The sequence below is a fragment of the Schistocerca americana genome, chromosome 9 (genome assembly GCF_021461395.2).
Source record: "Schistocerca americana isolate TAMUIC-IGC-003095 chromosome 9, iqSchAmer2.1, whole genome shotgun sequence".
In the NCBI taxonomy this organism is placed as follows: Eukaryota; Metazoa; Arthropoda; class Insecta; order Orthoptera; family Acrididae; genus Schistocerca; species Schistocerca americana.
The window spans coordinates 171,116,207-171,131,789 of record NC_060127.1 but is presented as its reverse complement, the minus strand read 5'-3'; the positions used below and the strand labels follow the sequence as shown (position 1 = coordinate 171,131,789).

Here is a 15,583-nt window from a genome sequence, read left to right as displayed (position 1 = left end):
AAGTCGCGGGGTCAAAACGATACGTATCGAACCTGCGATCCGAAATCGATCACGCGACTCTGGTGGTGGGCGTTATGAGTATGGTACCGGTGGTCACTACAGCAACGACAAAAAAAAAAGAGCGTTATAAAAATACTTGCAATGACAAAGGAGACGACTTACATTATTCGTTGCCGGTGTTGTCATCATGTGAAAGTCCATGTGATGTGTACACTACGGGAACAATTTCCTTTTTGCCATTAATTCGCGGAGGTGTATAACTTAGAGCAGCCAAGGGAAACAGAAAACAGATAAAAATGACGATCACAAATAACTGATCATAACGCCCGCCACCAGAGTCGCGCGATCGATGTAGGAGCGCACGTTCGGTATACAGGGTGAGTCACCTAACATTACCGCTGGACATATTTCGTAAACGACATCAAATACTGACGGATCGATTCCACAGACCGAACGTGAGGAGAGGGGCTAGTGTAATTGGTTAATACAAACCATACAAAAATGCACGGAAGTATGTTTTTTAACACAAACCTACGTTTTTTTTAAATGGAACCACGTTAGTTTTGTTAGCACATCTGAACATATAAAGAAATACGTAATCAGTGCCGTTTGTTGCATTGTAAAATGTTAATTACATCCGGAGATATTGTAACCTAAAGTTGACGCTTGAGTACCACTCCTCCGCTGTTTGATAGTGTGTATCGGAGAGCACCGAATTACGTAGGGATCCAAAGGGAACGGTGATGGACCTTAGGTATAGAAGAGACTGGAACAGCACATTACGTCCACATGCTAACACCTTTTTATTGGTCTTTTTCACTGACGCACATGTACATTACCATGAGGGGTGAGGTAGACGTACACACGTGGTTTCCGTTTTCAATTACGGAGTGGAATAGAGTGTCAGGCCAGTAGATGTTCAATGTGGTGGCCATCATTTGCTGTACACAGTTGCAATCTCTGGCGTAATGAATGTCGTACACGCCGCAGTACATCTGGTGTAATGTCGCCGCAGGCTGCCACAATACGTTGTTTCATATCCTCTGGGGTTGTAGGCACATCACGGTACACATTCTCCTTTAACGTGCCCCACAGAAAGAAGTCCAGAGGTGTAAGGTCAGGAGAATGGGCTGGTCAATTTATGCGTCCTCCACGTCCTATGAAACGCCCGTCGAACATCCTGTCAAGCGTCAACTTTAGGTTACAATATCTCCAGATGTAATTAACATTTTACAATGCAACAAACGGCACTGATTACGTATTTGTTTATATGTTCAGATGTGCTAACAAAGCTAACGTGGTTCCATTTAAAAAAACGTAGGTTTGTGTTAAAAAACATACTTCCGTGCATTTTTGTATGGTTTGTGTTAAACAATTACACTAGCCCCTCTCCTCACGTTCGGTCTGTGGAATCGGTTCGTCAGTATTTGATGTGGTTTACGAAATATATCCAGCGGTAACGTTGGGTGACTCACCCCGTATATCGTTTGGACCCCGCAACTTCGAGAGGCAATCATTCTTGGAAATTTCCCACTTCACAGTATCGATTATTTTCGAAATATCAATACGTGTCGACTTCTCATTAATGAAACTTTAAACTAGTTATGAAACTTCCTGGCAGATTAAAACTGTGTGCCGAACCGAGACTCGAACTCGGGACCTTTGCCTTTTACGGGCAAGTGCTCTACCAACTGAGTTACCCAAGCACGACTCACGCCCCGTTGTCACAACTTTACTTCTGCCAGTACCTCGTCTCCTACCTTCCAAACTTTACAGAAGCTCTCCTGCTGTGACCAAGCCACGTCTCCGCAGTATCCTTTCTTTCAGGAGTGCTAGTTCTGCAAGGTTCGCAGGAGAGCTTCTGTAAAGTTTGGAAGGTAGGAGACGAGGTACTGGCAGAAGTAAAGCTGTGATGACGGGGCGTGAGTCGTGCTTGGGTAGCTCAGTTGGTAGACCACTTGCCCGCGAAAGGCAAAGGTCCCGAGTTCGAGTCTCGGTCCGGCACACAGTTTTAATCTGCCAGGAAGTTTCATATCAGCGCACACTCCGCTGTAGAGTGAAAATTTCATTCTTTAAACTAGTTAATTATTGAAGATCGTCCACACTCCTGATAAAATTCTGCCAGAATCCCTTCAAGAAGGCTTAATTTTAATAAAATTTGCAAATTTCGCTCATAAGTAATATTTGCGATGTATGTCGTAACAACAGTCAACTCAATGTTTTAACTTCCAACTCGAAGTTTATTTAACAGTTGACAACCAATTGACATCCAATTACAAACTTTATCATTCCACCATGATAGTTGAACTCCTTTTCATTTTATACAAAAAAAAAACAATAAACATATTTTAATAATGGTCAGCATGATGATTCACCGGTTCTTCCATCCACCGGCCGTCGACTACGAGACGGGCGAGTTGGCCGAGCGGTTCTAGGCGCAACAGTCTAGAACCGCGCGACCGCTACGGTCGTAGGTTCGAATCCTGCCTCGGGCATGCATGTGTGTGATGTACTTTGGTTAGTTAGGTTTACTTAGTTCTACGTTCTAGGGGAGTGATGACCTAAGAAGTTAAATCCCAAAGTGCTCAGAGCCATTCGAATCAGCCGTCGACTACGATGCAACAGTGGTTAGCTCTCGTCGTCCGCCACGTCTGGAGTCCCGACTGGATCATCTTGTTGCCACGCTCGACGTGAAAGAAAAGAAACAAAGTCTTTTTATATATACTAAGGTGGTATCTGTTCTTTCCGAGATGTCTGAAATGAACACCCTTAGGTGCTTACAGACGTTGACATACGTAAACGGGGACAGATGAATGTGTGTGCCCCGACCGGGACTCGAACCCGGGATCCCCTGCTCACATGGCAGACGCTCTATCCATCTGAGCCACCGAGGACACAGAGGATAACGCGACTGCAGGGATTTATCTCTGGCACGCCTCCCGCGAAACCAACATTCTCAACATATTGTCCCGCACAACATTCGTGTTCGGTCAGAGGGCTGCTCGGCCTCTGTAATAAAAAAACTGAGTAAACGAATCAACGATCAGCTTGAACGGATGTTTTGTGACGTCCGCCGAGACCAATTGCTACGAACAATACCGAACAAAATAAAAAAAGGTAAATAAAAAAAATTTAAAAAAAGATGCATAGAGCGTCTGCCAATTAAGCAGGAGATCCCGGGTTCGAGTCCCGGCCGGGGCACACATTTTCATCTGTCCCCGTTGACGTATGTCAACGCCTGTAAGCAGCTAAGGGTGTTCATTTCATTGTAAAATCTTTTTAAGTAACAAGTCTCCACTTAACACACTATAAATAAATAAATATATTAACATTTCTTACCTGGCGTCGCTCAAACGGTAAAGAAGCGCGATGTTTCCTGATAAGACTTTTGAAACACCATAGAAACAGCCTGAAGGTGACGCAATGAAGCGTCGAAACTGGTAGCGACAAAATAAAATAAAATCATAAGGCCGGCTGTAGGTGTTTTTATTTTTTTGTCACTGGTAGCAAACGGCCGTCGGCCCAGAGACGTCCTGTTGAAAGGATGGACGTAAAAAATTTCCAGCCCTCGTCGCCCATAAGCAGCAGCCAACGTGGCTGCACGAACCAAACGTCTGCTGTGAAGGTTCATACGCAGCACAGTTCGCTCAACGGTCGCTGAGAAGATGTTATTGATAGCCCCTTGGTTCATCTGGGCGTTTAGTTTGCTCAACAGCTGTTCATCTATTCGCCCGAACACGTCTCCACAGCCGGCACTCCCCCCTCTCGTCCGTGGCCTGTGGTGCACCGCAGTTCCCTCCGCGCCGGCTTTGGACGGCGCCATTTCTACATCTACATCTACATCTACATTTATACTCCGCAAGCCACCCAACGGTGTGTGGCGGAGGGCACTTTACGTGTCACTATTATTACCTCCCTTTCCTGTTCCACTCGCGTATGGTTCGCGGGAAGAACGACTGCCGGAAAGCCTCCGTGCGCGCTCGAATCTCTCTTACATTCGTGATCTCCTCGGGAGGTATAAGTAGGGGGGGGGAGCAATATATTCCATACCTCATCCAGAAACGCACTCTCTCGAAACCTGGACAGCAAGCTACACCGCGATGCAGAGCGCCTTTCTTGCACAGTCTGCCACTTGAATTAGCTAAACATCTCCGTAACGTTATCACGGTTACCAAATAACCCTGTGACGAAACGCGCCGCTCTTCTTTGATCTTCTCTATCTCCTCCGTCAACCCGATCTGGTACGGATCGCACACTGATGAGCAATACTCAAGTATAGCTCGAACGAGTGTTTTGTAAGCCACCTCCTTTGTTGATGGACTACATTTTCTAAGGACTCTCCCAATGAATCTCAACCTGCCACCCGCCTTACCAACAATTAATTTTATATGATCATTCCACTTCAAATCGTTCCGCACGCATACTCCCAGATATTTTACAGAAGTAACTGCTACCAGTGTTTGTTCCGCTATCATATAATCATACAATAAAGGATCCTTCTTTCTATGTATTCACAATACATTACATTTGTCTATGTTAAGGGTCAGCTGCCACTCCCTGCACCAAGTGCCTATCCGCTGCAGATCTTCCTGCATTTCGCTACAATTTTCCAATGCTGCAGCTTCTCTGTATATTACAGCATCATCCGCGAAAAGCCGCATGGAACTTCCGACACTATCATGTTGCCATGCACAGTTTACTTTTACCACGGCGGCACGCGAGCAGTTCACAAACTTAGTCATTTAAGAAACGCTTTCACACTTCGCTCGAAAGCCAACAATCATGCCCTCTCGGAGTCAGATAAATCACTCCGCTTCCATGTTACGGCAACGGTTGCACTGTTTCCTGGGTTCCCCCGCTATGCTATATATACCCTCCACCTTTAGTCCTCGCACCTACCATATGGTTATCTCACGTTGACGCCGAACACAGGCGGTGGTCTCACTAGTGTGACTGGACCGTATATTACACGAGCCTTGCGTCTACCTTAAGGTATAGCAGATTATACTATCTGATAAAATCTATCCAGACACAACCAAAAACATACGTTTTTCATACTAGGTGCATTGTTCTGCCACCCACTGCCAGGTACTCGATATTAGCGACCTCGGTAGTCAATAGATATCGTGAGAGAGCAGAATGGCGCGCTGTGCAGAGCTCACGGACTTCGAACGTGGACAGGTGATTGGGTGTCACTTATCACACAAGTCTGTACGTGAGATTTCCACACTCTTAAACATCCCTAGGTCCATTGTTTCCGATGAGAAGGTGAAGTTGAAACGTGAAGGGACACGTGCAGCACAAAAGCGTACAGGGCGACCTCATCTTTTGACTGACAGATTCAAAATGGTTCTGAGCACTATGCGACACAACTTCGCAGGTCATCAGTCGCCTAGAACTTAGAACTAATTAAACTTAACTAACCCAAGGACATCACACACATCAGTGCCCGAGGCAGGATTTGAAACTGCGACCGTAGCGGTCGCTCGGTTCCAGATTGTAGCGCCTAGAACCGCACGGCCACTCCGGCCGGCTGACTGACAGAGCCCGCCGACAGTTGAAGAGGGCAGTAATGTGTAATAGGCAGACAGCTACCCAGAGAATCACACAGCAATTCCAAACTGCATCGAGATCCATTGCAAGTACTATGACAGTTCGAGGGAGGTGAGAAAACATGGATTTCATGGTCGAGTAGCTGCTCGTAAGCCACACATCACGCCGGCAAATGTCAAACGACGCCTCGGTTGATGTAAAGAGCGTAAACATTGGACGATTGAAGAGTGGAAAAACTTTCTGTGGAAAGACGAATCACAGAACACAATGTGGTGATCCAATGGCAGGGTGTGAGTATGCGAATACTCGATGAACGTCATCTGCCAGCATGAGCAGTGCCAACAGTAAAATTTGTAGGTGGTGCTGTTATGGTGAGGTCGTGTTTTTCGTGGAGGGGACTTGAAGCCCTTTTTGTTTCGCCTGGCACTATCACAGGACAGGCCTACAGTGATGTTTTAAGTACCTCCTTGCTTCCCGCTGTTGAAGAGCAATTCGAGGATGGAGATTGCATCTTTGAACACGGTCGAGCACTTGTTCATAATACACGGCCTGTGGCGGAATGGTTTCACGACAAAAACATCCATGTAATGGACTGGCCTGCACAGAATCCTGACCTGAGTCCTATAGAACACCTTTGGGATGTTTTCGAACGCCGACTTCGTGCCAGGCCTCGCCGACCGACATCGATACCTCTCCTCAGTGCAGCACTCCGTGAAGAATGGCCTGCCATTCCCCAAGTAACGTTCCAGCACGTGACTGAACGTATGCCTGCGAGAGTGGAAGCTAAGGTTGGGCCAACACCATATTTAATTCCAGCATTCCCTATGGAGGACGCCACGAAATTGTACGTCATTTTCAGCTAGATGTCCAGATACTTTTGATCACATAGTGTACATGCAGTTTAAGCTATTTGAGTCCCGTTAAGACGGATAGCACAGTAAACTACAATGTAGAAAAATAGTAATTTAAAATAGTAGCGGCACCGGCGTAGTTACACTGTGCACAGTGTTGTGGATACAGCGTGTGTCCACCTGTTTTTCGGTTGACATGGGAAGTTATTACATAACCAACGATTAGATGAGTGGTAAAGATGAGAAGTGAAATGTCGAAATCGATTATGGAATCAACTGCAGCCTGAGGCTATTCCTATTACTACAATAATATTCGTAGACCTACTGCCAACATGAGTAATTTAGAAATATATATCCTCGGTGTAGTGAAACAGCTTAAATCACTTGATAAACGGAAGGCTTCCGGTCCAGACAGCACACCAGTGAGGTTCCTCTCAGAGTGTGTTGATACAATAGCTCCATATCTAACAATGATATACAACCGCTCGCTCATCGCAAAATCTGTGTCTAAAGACTGGAAAGCTGCACGGGTCTCACCAGTACCCAAGAAATGAATCAGCAGTAATCTGCTGAATTAGAGACCAATATCACGATCGTGGATTTGGAGAAGGGTTTGGAACAGATTCTGTGTTCAAACATAACGAATTATTACAGAGAAAACGGTTTATTGACCAATTGTCAACACGGATTCAAGAAAAATCGTTCTTGTGAAACACAACTAGCCCTCTATTCTCAAGAAACAATGAGTGCTATCGACTGGGGTATTGTATTGTATTGTATGTGAACCGGGGACCTAAAAAAAACGGAGACGCTTCGTCCCCGCCGCAGTCCTCAGTGGTCCACAACCCCACAACATACTACCGCAGTCCACTTCACCCCTCCGCCGCCCCACACCGAACCCAGGGTTATTGTGCGGTTCGGCCTCCGGTGGACCCCTCCAGGGAACGTCTCACACCAGACGAGTGTAGCCCCTATGTTTGCGTGGTAGAGTAAAGGTGGTGTACGCGTACGTGGAGAACTTGTTTGCGCAGCAATCGCCGACATAGTGTAGCTGAGGCGGAATAAGGGGAATCAGCCCGCATTCGCCGGGGCAGATGGAAAACCGCCTAAAAACCATCAACAGACTGGCCGGTTCACCGGACTTGACACAAATCCGCCGGGCGGATTCGTGCCGGGGAGCAGGCGCTCCTTCCCACTCCGGAAAGTCGTGCGTTAGACCACACGGCTAACAGGGTGGGCTATCGATTGGGGTATCGAAACTGATTCCGTATGTTTAGATTTCCAGACGGCTTTCGACACCGTTCATCACGAACTTTTTCGAATCAGATCGCCTGCCTATGGACTATCGCCTCAATTGTGCGACTGGATTCATGATTTCTTGTCAGGTAAGTCGTAGTTCGTAGTAATTGACGGGAAGTCATCGAGGTAAAACAGAAGCAATATCTGGCGTTCCCCAAGGAAGTGTTATAGGTCCTGTGCTCTTCCTGAACTACATAAACGACATAGGAGGCAATCTGAGCAGCACTCTTAGATTGTTTGCAGATCGTGCTGCCATTTACCGTCGTGTTAAGTCATCAGTTGATGAAAAACAACTGTAAAATGATTTAGACCAGTTATCTGTGTGGCGTGAAAACTGACAGTTAACTCTAACTAATGAAGAATGTGAATTCGTCCACATGAGCACTGAAAAGAAATCCGCTAAATTTCGGTTACACGGGAAAACACACAAATCTAAAGCCTTTAAATTCAATTACATGCATAAGGATTACAATTACATAGAACTTCAGTTGGGACGTTCACATAGATAATGTTGTGGGCAAAGCAAACCAGAAATTGCGGTTTATTGGTAGAAGACTTGGAAAACGCAACAGCTCGGCTAAAGAGACTGTGTACACCACGCTTGTGCGCCATCTTCTGGAGTACTGTTGTGCGGTTTTACATCCGCATCAGGTGGGACTGACGGAGGACATCAAAAAAAGTTCAAAGGAGGGCGGCTCGTTTTGTACTGCAGCGAAATAGGGGTGAGACTGCAACGGATCTGATGCGTAAATTAGGGTGACAGTCACTGAAATCGAAGTGTTTTTAGTTGCGGCAAAATCTCACGAAAATTTCTATCGACAACTTTCTCCTCCAGTAGCGAAAACATTCCGTTGACTCCCGCCTACATAGAGAGAAATGATCATCATCACGAAATAAGAGAAATCACAACTCGCACAGAAATACTCATATCAAAAATAGCTTTGCGTCACCTCGGTTCCGAGAGTTCAGGAAGCTGTACAGAAAACTGGAATAGAGATCAACATAAACATCATTTTCGACCTTTTAATTTCTCATGAAAACCACACATTCCATGTTCTACCACCATAGAGAGAGATTTTCAGAGGTGGTGGTCGAGGCTGCAGTACACACCAGTACCTCTAATACCCAGTAACACGTCCTCTTGCATTGATGCACGCCTGTATTCGTCGTGGCATACTACCCACAAGTTCATCAAGGCACTGATGGTCTAGATTGTCCTCAACGGCGATTCGGCGTAGATCCCTCAGAGTGGTTGGTGGGTCACGTCGTCCACAAACAGCCCTTTTCAATCCATCCCAGGCATATACTGTGGTATCGATAGCTACGATGCCACAATGTAGGAGAGACACCGACGACAGCGCCCTCTAGCCGGTGCTGTCGAGGTCTACGAGCTCCGCGACTGCTTCAGCCCATTTGATCAGGTGCAGCCAGTCAGGACACTTCGCTTCAGCATATCACCTACGTACAAAGTTATGTATTCTTCTTGCTAGAGTAAAGATAATTTGACAAGCATTACCGACGTAATTTTCCTTTTTCCTGTTCCTTACCCACGGGCCGCCTCCCAGGCGGGATACAAAATATACGATAGGATTCATGTCTGGAGAACATGCTGGCCACTCTAGTCGATCAATGTTGTTATCCTGAAGAAAGTAATTCACATGATTTGCACGATGGGGGCGCGAATTGTCGTCCATGTAGGGGAGTGCCTCGCCAATATGCTGCCAATATGGTTGCAATATCAGTCGGAGGATGGCATTCACGTATCCTACTCCCGCTACGGCGCCTTCCATGACCACCAGCGGCGTACGTCGGCCCCACATAATGCAACCCCAAAACAGGAGCACTCGCTGCACAGTGTGTTTAAGGCGTTCAGCCTGACCGGGTTCCCTCCAAACACGTCTCCGACGACTGTCTGGTTGAAGGCTTATGCGACACCCATCGGTGAAGAGAACTGATGCGTGTGCGGCTCGTGTTCATGCCATTTCTTGCTTGACTGCTTGTCTTTACGGAACTGTCGCCTCGTTTCTTATTCGATTTACTGGTATCACTAAGTTGCTGGTTTGCTTGCCCGTGAGTGGCAGCAGCGGCACTTATCGATAAGTGCACTGTCGTACTATCTCTGGAGTGGCCGCTAGTATTTCCGGCTCGTCGTGTGTCGGGAGTTCAGTCGGGAGGCGGCTCCAGTGAGGTGCGGACAGCCAGTACTCGCCGACCGCTGGCGACACACATGCACTGTCCGACGGAAGGTGACTGGGGCCCTATTCTGTATCGTTCTTATCGATCGATGTAGTTGGTTCGTTTCGGTAGTGACGTCATTTTCGGTTCTTTTTCGAAATATCCTATTCAATAAGCTTCTGAGACCTGTTACCGATCGGTCCTCCCACCGATTTTACGACAATTGTACCGAGAGGTTATGGATTTCGGTGTGGCCCTGTCGATCGGTGAGCTGTACACCTATAATTTGTTATTTTAAACATATTTAGTGCTTTTAGCTTTGGATTTAGTGACTGTGTTACTAAAGAATCACCAGAGGATGCATCTGGTTGGAAAGTGAATTCATAATAGACCATTTTCCTTTGTTAGAAATATGGTTAGGTTAGGTTGTTACTGTGAATGGTTACATCCAAAAAGAAAACGTTTTAGGTCAATATTGTCTCAAAATACGTGTTATTTTAATGCAAATAAGAGTTTAATGATCATTAAATAGCAAAATATCGGCTCTGATTACGTGTATTACACGAGTGTGAACTGACATTACTAGTGAATTTGTGAACTCTTTCCCACAAATGGTTTAGTTAGTAATTATCGAAACGTATTTACAACTGTCAAGTAACAATGGGAAGCAATTATGTGAATCCTGATATTAGAAACCTTCCAAACTATTACGCATTTCTGACTTACTCAGCGTCGTTTGGCAACGAAGTCAGCCTACGTTCCTCGTTTGCAGTAGTACAAGACTTCAGCCACACATAGCTGTTGTTTAGTGCAGCCAAGTGCTTAGCGCGTGGGATGGCTGCGCATAAGGACACTGGTTCGCGCTCGGACGGATGCAAAAAAATTTTTTTTCCTCTTCATATATGCAACACGTTCTGAGACATTGTTATTCGTGTAAGTTAAGAGTTTTCTGCAATATTACTTACATGTAACAGCGCACTTCCACAGTAATGATTTCGTGATTTCTGTGTGTTTAAAATACGAAATATGAATTTGTTGGAGATGAAATTGCTGTGAGTGAAACAACCGACAGTGGCCTTTATATTTTTTCTTGTCAGAAATAATTCACCATTTTTTCCGAATATCTAGCGATTTTCGAGTATGTAGTCAGACAGGAATCTAAGAGCACAACTTAAATTACTGGGAATGTAACTAGCAACAGTCATCTTCATGATCTTGCTTGTCACAAGTCTTTATCTGCGATCGAATCCTCAACAACAGTAGACAGAGATGAAAGATCTCTGCCATAATATTTTTAGACTGTTCAATAATAAGTGCCTCTCCATATTCAGGGTTGCTGTTTTTGTTTCAAATAAAATACCCATAAACGACAATCACAATAGCAATCCTCAACGCTCTTTCAGTGTCACTAAACGGTGAACCTACTAACCTCATTTTCGTCCGACATTTCCGCTGGTGTTTTAACAACACTTCGTACTGCGAAAACGCAAGTTCGGTACTGCGAAGAATAGCGCGCCAGTCTTGTCTGCTAGCTGCTTTATGTTCGTGGCGCTGTGTGCCCTGCATTGCGCATGCGCGGATGTGCGGCCGCTTGCTTTTGATTGGCTTGCGCGACGCGAACCGACAACAGCGCTTCGTTTCCCTAGACCCGAACGGTATCGCTATCGAAAGGCATACTGAATAAAGATGGGACTCTAATTCGAGTACTAGACCGTTCGGTGCTCTTGAGTACCGAAACGTTCGGCACAATGGCGGAAAGATACAGAATAGACACAGTGGAGCGGGAACGACCATTGGTTGGTCGTTCGGTTGGTCGTCTCATCGGGAGACGTGTATTTGGTCTTTTGACCGTTTCTGGACCTCGTCAGTTGGTCATCTTACCGGACGTGAGTCGGTTCCTTCCTTGTGCAGAGATGTCGGGCGGCCAATGGGCAAGTGTCACCTCCACATTGTTGGGTCTGAGCCAGTGTGCACGGGTTTTTATGTCTCCGAGTTGAGAACGGACATGGAGTTGAGTCGGGATGGAGCTGCGGTGAGGTCCGGACAGCCAAGACTCGCCCGACTGTTGCTGACACACATGACCTGAGTGGGGACAACCTTGGTTGGTCGTTCGGTCTGTTGTCTCAATGGACGACGTATATTTATTTGGTCGCCGACCGCTTCGGTTTCTCTGTGTGTGTCGACTTGTCATTCGTCCCAGTTGTTCCTCAGTGATTGCTTTTACGGCTGTTCGAGTTCTCGTGGAAATGTTTTCGTGGAACTGTGTCTAGCTTGTGTAATTTAGGCTGAGCAGTTATGTTAATTCTGTCTACATACTGGAGTAGGCAGTCGGTCGGTTGGGACAGCGCAGCGAGGAAGTCTCTGCGGCGAGGGCGTTAGCATGGTGTTCCGCAGTGTGTTTTTCTTCGCGGTGTTGATGCTGTCCGTACCGCGTGTAGTTTGACAGCCTTTGGTGTTTTTCATATTTTTGAGTGGTTATTGTGTCTTGGCTGCTTTTAGGCGCCAATTTTGAGGACGTAGTGCTGCTGGTATCTTCGTCCTCGGCTGATATTTGCCATTGTCGTGCCATTGGTCGGCGCAGCGGAGTTTATTAGGTTGTTGGTCGGTCCTTCAGCCGTCCCTGGGTCGGGTTGCCACCCGATTATTTAACCTTACTTTTGCCTGCCTGTCTCACCTAAAGTTACCTCCTCAGGCCGACCCTTGGAACACTTCTGAGCACCATTGTTCTATTGTTTCTAGATTGCTGTTTTTGGCTCAAGTGCGGTACGAGGTCTTCAGCAGCCTATTAATTTGTATTGTATTGATCTGAATGGCAACCGGGGACCTAGAAACGACGGAGAGTCCCCGCCGCAGCCGCAGTGGTCCGCAACCCCACGACGACTACCGCAGTCCACTTCACCCCCCGCCGCCCCACACCGAACCACTCTTTTAGGGTTATTGTGCGGTTCGGCCCACGGTGGACCCCCCCAGGGAACGTCTCACACCAGACGAGTGTAACCCCTATGTTTGCGTGGTAGAGTAATGGTGGTGTACGCGTACGTGGAGAACTTGTTTGCGCAGCAATCGCCGACATAGTGTAACTGAGGCGGAATAAGGGGAACCGACCCGAATTCGCCGAGGCAGATGGAAAACCGCCTAAAAACCATCCACAGACTGGCCGGTACACCGGATCTCGACACAAATCCGCCGGGCGGATTCGTGCCGGGAACCAGGCGCTCCTTCCCAGTCCGGACAGCAGTGCGTTAGGCCGCACGGCCAACCGGGAGGGGGTCTGTTAATTTGTTGTAATTTTAAAATAAGGCCTTCAGTCGTCTGAAGTTAAAACTTTGAAGATTCTTGTTTGAACTAAATTTTTTTAAAGAAAATAAAGGGGAATTTTGCTGTACTGCAAATCCTTGTTATCCAGGCCCTTTAGCCGTTCTATGTTCAGTATGTGGCCTTCAGCTGAGTTCTTATGTAAAATTTTGTAACTAAGCCCTTCAGCCGTGTCAATTCCTTAAGGCAATTTTAATAACTTGTGTTCGGGTCTTCAGCCGTATTGTTTTGAATGCTTTTAAGGGCATGTGTGTTTAAGTGTTTTAGGAAAATAAAGTTTGTATGTTTTGTGCAACTGACAGTAACTGATTTTAACCCCTTTCCACAACTACAACATTGATCAGCTCTGTCCTGCGAAACCAGATTTCAAGAACGTGACGCCAATCCTGAGCGGTCCATTCGGTATTCTTGGTTGCATAGATGGATCTCCCCATGGACGTCGGGAGTGAAGTTGCGCATCATGCAGCCTAAGGCTGCACGAAAAGCATTCTTCAACATGGTGACGTTGCTGTCAGAGTTCCTCTGAGCCATAATCCGTAGCTGGCGGTCATCCACTGCAGTAGTAGCCCTTGGGTGGCCTAAGAGGCATGTCATCGACAGTCCCTGTCTCTCTGTATCTCCTCCATGTCCGAACAACATCGCTTTGGTTGACTCCGAGACGCCTGAACACTTCCTTCGTTGAGAGCACTACCTGGTACAAAGTAACAATGCGGACACGATCGAACCGCGGTATTGACCGTCTAGGCATGGTTGAACTACAGACAACACCAGCGGTGTACCTCCTTCCTGGTGGAATGACTGGAACTGATTGGCTGTCGGACCCCCTTCGTCTAATAGGCGCTGCTCATGCATGGTTGTTTACATCTTTGGGGAGAGGGGGTTTAGTGACGTCTCTGAACCGACAAAGGCACCGTGTCTGTGATACAATATCCACAGCCAACATCTATCTTCAGTAGTTCTGGCAACCCGGTTGGTGAAAAAAATTTTTTTTTTTATATGTGTATTTAAGAACTCGTTTCTCCCGCGTGCTGTTAGAGAGTGGAACCGTAGAGAAATAGCTTGAAGGTGGTTCGATGAACCCTCCGCCACGCATTTAATTGTGAGTTGCAGAGTGATCAAGTAGATGTAGATAAAATTAGAAATAATCCTGTTCATTCGTGAAAACTAGAGACATTTTGTGGCTTCATACCTCATGCCACATGGTAAAATTCTCTGAAACGTTCGGTTGACTCCTGAAATTCCGCATTGACTTCTTTCTTGCGTCTCCGATCACCACAGTACTAGTGCTCGGTGAGGCGAAATGCTGCCGACCGTAAGTCGCTGCACGTATTACACGAAACAGATGAAAAACAACCAGTGTACTTAAAAGCGTTAAAACACGATACAGACTGAGAGCTTATTGTTATGTACTTACAAACAAAGAGTACAGTGGCGACGGCGCGAAAAGTTCGCATTTATTATTTTGGGACATTTCAGTCTCCAATGAGGGAAGCGTAATGCAATCTTCTCCAACGCTGCAAATAAAAGCGTCTGTCAAAGGGATATTCTGCCTGGCTGATGTACAAATGTGATTTTAAGACATCAGCGCCGAAGATTGCGCTTTTAACGGCCTAATTGGAGATGAGTAAAGTGTCGCGGAAACACAATCAACAGTCGACACACGCGAACACGTCCTAAGTACCCTCTCGCTGTGACCGTCCACGTAATTACGTTGTTTTGACTCCGTGCCGCTTATTGTGTTCTGCGAACGGGTCGCATTTTCGCCCTGTTAAGCAAAGCACGCACGGCTGCGAGAGATTTCATTTCTCCATCAAGCCGGCAGAATTATTTCCGAGTAGACGTCAAATGGATTCGAGTACTCTCCATACAGGATGGGCATCCTACCTGTCACGGAAGAGCTGATAGCCTGATATTTAGAAAAACGGTGCTGCCTAGTTTTCGGTAGCTGTTCCCACCCCTGTCTCCTATACCGGAAAGATCGAAATAGGGAATTGTCCTGCAGCGATACATTCCTGCTAATGAATATTCTAACACCGTACCTTGTCTCTCATGGGGAGAGGCGAAGGTAGGACTACGATGAGTAAACTATAACAATAAACATTACGAGTTTGTATCATCTTACATCTTCTAAAACCTTCTCGTTGTTCAAAACGGAATTCTTCTCCGCCAATCTTAAGATGTACACTCCTGGAAATTGAAATAAGAACACCGTGAATTCATTGTCCCAGGAAGGGGAAACTTTATTGACACATTCCTGGGGTCAGATACATCACATGATCACACTGACAGAACCACAGGCACATAGACACAGGCAACAGAGCATGCACAATGTCGGCACTTGTACAGTGTATATCCACCTTTCGCAGCAATGCAGGCTGTTATTCTCCCAT

At 46.4% G+C, this 15,583-nt stretch overlaps 1 protein-coding gene and 1 non-coding gene across 2 annotated transcripts in view; one reads left to right on the top strand and one right to left on the bottom strand.

The window, feature by feature from the left end:
• The window catches only part of LOC124551163 (multiple coagulation factor deficiency protein 2 homolog), a 265,932-nt gene that overhangs the window by 147,461 nt on the left and 102,888 nt on the right, over positions 1-15,583 (top strand). The window lies entirely within an intron of this gene.
• Positions 2,821-2,894, bottom strand: Trnat-ugu. The gene has a single exon. It is a non-coding gene; the product is annotated as a tRNA-Thr (tRNA).